The following is a 4,234-nucleotide window of genomic DNA, read 5'->3' as shown; positions in this document are numbered from 1 at the left end:
GCCTCATATTGATGGCCTGGGCGTGAACTCGTGCCGGTCTGCTCTAATTACTGTTTTTATGATTCCTAATGACAGGCTTTAGGCTTCTAGCTTGCTGACGGATTTGAGCAGCACGGAGTGACGGCTGCTCACAAAAGCTTCCTGAGCGGTCCGTGGGGTTTGGAGCTGCCTGGCCACCTGAGCTCTGCGTGCTTCAGCAGCTCTCCGGGAGCATTCCCGTGGAGCAGTCTGCTCCTTCGTGGCCTCCAACAGCTCTGGTTCCTACCGAGCTATTCCCCTCTTCCTGCTCTGCCCATGTCCCTGTTCTAGAGCTTCCCGAGCCACAACGGGCAGCTGTCCTGACACTGCTGCCGTACCGCTGATTCCCTCTGATCCCCTGCCTGTAGCCATCTGTCACCTACCTGTCTAAAACTGTCTGGTCCTCAGCAGTGACTCACAGACACAAGCTTGTGCAGCGTGTCCCAGCCAGGCCTGAAGCCCGTGGCTGCCTGAAGGGCTGGGGTGCCTGGGTGCCTTCCTGGCCCCCAGTGGAATTTCAGGCCCCGTGCAATGAGAGCGATTTCACATCTTTTAAAAGTCAGAGTGCTCTCTGGTTGCTTCAGCTCTGCATTTAATCCCTTGATCCATTATTGATGGAACGTCTGCGGATGGTGCGGGGGACACCTGACTCCAGGTATCTGTTCGCTCAGCTTGCAAAGTGCTGTGAGATGCGTCCGAGCTAAGAGGGGGTGGTGGCACCCTGCAAGGAGCTCCCCGAGGTTCGGGTGCCAAGCACGTCTCACGGGGAGCGTGAAAATAGAGGCGAGTTCTCAGACACAGCAGGGCTGAGGGCTGTGTTGGCTGCGGAACCTGATTCCTCTTAGCCTGGAGAACACCCGGATGGGGCTGCTAATGCTGCTTCCTGTCCCTAACCTGCTCAGGGGATAAAGCAGGGATTTCAGGCTCCAATCCCGCACCTTCCCCCCGTAGTAAATACACGTAGCATTACCGAGTGATGTCATGGCTGGAGCGCGTCCCAGTGAGGCCAAGCCTGGATCAGGTTAGATCTGTCTGCTCAGAGCGCTGGCTCGCTCCCAGCGGAGCATATTGCCAGGCCGGGGACGGTGACTGAAGCCACCTCTCCCAAGGTCATCTCTCGCACACACAGAGAGGACAGCGCTCGCCTTCCCCTACGCGGCCCGGCCCGAGCCGCCCACGCACGAGCCGCGGCGCAGCCTCCGTGGTTGCTGGCCACACGCGGAGCTCAACTCCTCGCCTCTCCTTCCTGGCACCGCTTTGCGTTGGCACGAGCGAGGCAGGGACCCCAGCACCCCCTTCCTGGTGGCTCATCATCTGCTCGCCTCTGTGTGAGAGGAGGAATGGGAACTGCGTCAACCGCAGCTCCGTGGTGCGTCTGAAATAACCCCTCCTGGCAGAACGGGCACATCCAGGCCGGCGTCTTCGGGCTCAGAGGGTCCCGGGGAGAGCCCCGCAGACCTCACATGCTGTTTGTGGCAGCCAGCGAGCCCGACCAGACTTAGCCTGTGCTGGAGCTTGGGTCCACCCAGCTTCCAGTGCCCTGCCTCGTTCAGTGGGGGCAGGTTTGCTTCCCCGAAGCCGCAGCAGAACTGTAAGGCAGGCAGGGCGAGGCACGTTGGGCTCCCTGTCGGCTCAGCCTGCTAGAAGGCAACGAAGCCCTGTCTAAGCAAACCGCACTGCTTCGCTTCTAATTGGGCTGCAAGTCTAATGATGCAACTCCTTTAAAAATAGATCGTGCTTAATTAGCACCAGGTCTAATCGCAGAATCGGTGGCGGCAGCGTGACACGCCTCGAGTGAAGCTGAGGTGCGGGAGGACCCCAGTGGTGGGGCCCTCAGCCCCCTGGTGCACTTCGCTGTGCGTGTTTCCGCACTGGAAATCCCATGCCTCTCGCCTCTGTGGGCACAGCCCGAGCTAGAGGGAGCCTCCCCCCCTCAGTCAGCATTTCCAGAGCTATTTCCTCCCCCAAACGTAGCGGGAGTGTCAAATACCTCCCACCGCGGGTCCCTCCGTGTGCTGGGTGAAGACGTGACGCTCGTCTCTGCGAGCAAAGGGCGCTGGTGGCGAGGGCTGGCGTGGCTCGCACGGGGCCGGTGTTTGTGCTCAGCTCGAGCTATGACTGGCCCGTAGAGATTAATTGCAACCAGTTTAATTTTGTGTCTGTAAATTAAGCTGTTTGACGATTAAGCCAGTGATACAGAGAGACTTCCAGGAGTGAGGAGGACATTAACATGCTAATAGACCTTGCTGGTAGAAGGTTTGCTTAGACACATCCCAGGGGGCAGATGACAATTAACATCCTAAGAGACTCTTCTAGAAAGAGGATGCTAATTCAGACCTGCTGGGAAGGGAGAGATCCTTCATACAGATAATTATTTATTATTATTTTACGTAGCCCTGCAACCTCCCATTCAAGAACGCCCGAGACACGTTAGGACAGGTGAGCTGGGAGAACCAACCACAGTGACAGGCACTAAAGGTGTCCTGGCGCCACCGGAGGGGATGGAGAAACACCTGCAGAAACCATCCTGGTCAGAAGGACGGGAGAGAAGAAAGAAATGTGACTTGGCTTCTTGAAAGGGAGTAAAATGACACATCAAAACAAGTGGGCAGGAGCTTGGAGATAGACCTGCAGGCCTGGCAAAGGGAACGTACATCGGAGCAGAGCAAGAAGGGTGTAACTGCGGCAGGAGGGAGGGGATGTTTGGGAGGAGACAGTTTACTCCGAGCGTTGTCATAACAGAGCAGGAGGGCACCACGGTGCAGTGAGGGCTGTTCAGGGCCAAACTCCTGGTGCGAGCTCAGAGCTGGAGGGCCCAGGCAGGGCTTGTGGGGCCAGAAGCAATGGAAAGCTCGCCCCTGGCCGGGTCAGGCAGATGCTCACTGTTAGACAGAAGCTGGCAAACGGCTTGGCAGAGCCTGTCCTCACGGAGCTGCAGCTCCTGAAGGACTCGTGTTGATTTATGGATTGAACCAGCCGTTACCGGAGTGCAGCCCGCGAACCTCTTCAGTTCCTGGGCCACCCTCAGCACAGTCTCCTGGGGAAAGCCGTGGATCTCCACGTCTGCGTTCGCTGGCGGGGCTGGGCAGGTGCAGGGGGAATTCTGCAGGCTGCCATGGGCCCCCAGGCCAAAAAGCCTGGAGGCTCTGCACCTGAACTTGCTTCCCCAGGAGCTCGAGCAAAAGGTTGCTGTTGCCCCTCAGATCTTCCACCTGACAGCTTTTATGGGTGTTTCTGGATGAACCAGGGGGAGGGCTTCTCATAGTCGTAACTGGCACAGCAACGTTGTCAAACCTTGTGTTTTTGACTGAGTTTTGGACCCTGAATTGGAAGGAAGGTGGAGTCGTTGGGAACGTGAAGAGACAAACTGTGCAGGCTGGGCTCTGAAACGCTTTCCTGCCCCAGGGAAACACTGGGGGGAGGGCGTCAGGCCTACCAACCCCACCGGGTACAGCTAGGGCAAAACGGAAAATGTTACACAATTTTTGGGATCAGGGACTTAAAATGCGACCACCTTTGTGATACTGTGGGGGCTGTAACGCCACTCACAACCCTGAGACGTTTTGGTGTAAGGCCTGAGGGATTTTGGCACCGCCGCCAGGACTGCACGCCTGCACTGCCCAGCACGGTTTAAGGAGCGGGCAAACGCACCGTGGGGGCTTTTCCTCGGCAAACAGACCCGGATAACCTGCCTGACAAAGTGCATTGAGCTGGAAATCCACGCTGCATGTTTATAGATATTCCAACGCTAAATACGTCTGTGCTCGTCCCGGTTACGACGATACCTGGCGGCGCCTCAGGCGCGGCCGCCACCCCCCGCTCCCCTCAGACCGTACCGTGAGCTCCAGCAGGGCCGTTCTCCCTCAGCAGCGCCTGCCGAGGCCGGGCCCGGCCCGGTTCCCCTCAGCCCCACCGTGCCGGGCCGGGCCCGGGGCGGGCTCCCCGCGGCCTCGGTACGCGGCCGGGCCCCGCCGCCCCCCGCCCACGGCGCCATGACGAGGGCGGAGCCAAGCTGGCGCCGCCATCTTGCGGCATGGCAGCCCCGCGGCTGCCCGCCCGCCTCCAAGATGGCCGCCCGGCCTTCCCCGCCCGCTTCCGGCCCCGCTGAGGCCTCCTCCCGGTAGCTCGGCGCTTTCCTTCGGCGGCCCCGCGGCTCTCGGTCCCTGGCGGGCCCCCGGCGGAGCGGGCCGGGGCCGGGGCCGGGCCATGGCGCTGC

At 59.8% G+C, this 4,234-nt stretch overlaps 1 long non-coding RNA gene across 1 annotated transcript; it reads right to left on the bottom strand.

Annotated features, from left to right (window-relative positions):
* Positions 1-868: 868 nt before the first annotated feature.
* LOC118157778 lies at positions 869-3,326 on the bottom strand. The gene is made up of 2 exons (XR_004746725.1): positions 3,236-3,326; positions 869-2,545 (listed from the first exon to the last, which is right to left on the bottom strand). It is a non-coding gene; the product is annotated as an uncharacterized LOC118157778 (long non-coding RNA).
* Between the last annotated feature and the right edge of the window lie 908 nt (positions 3,327-4,234).

The sequence above is a fragment of the Oxyura jamaicensis genome (assembly GCF_011077185.1).
Source record: "Oxyura jamaicensis isolate SHBP4307 breed ruddy duck chromosome 11 unlocalized genomic scaffold, BPBGC_Ojam_1.0 oxy11_random_OJ69010, whole genome shotgun sequence".
Classification (NCBI taxonomy): domain Eukaryota; kingdom Metazoa; phylum Chordata; class Aves; order Anseriformes; family Anatidae; genus Oxyura; species Oxyura jamaicensis.
This window is presented reverse-complemented; position numbering and strand designations above follow the sequence as displayed.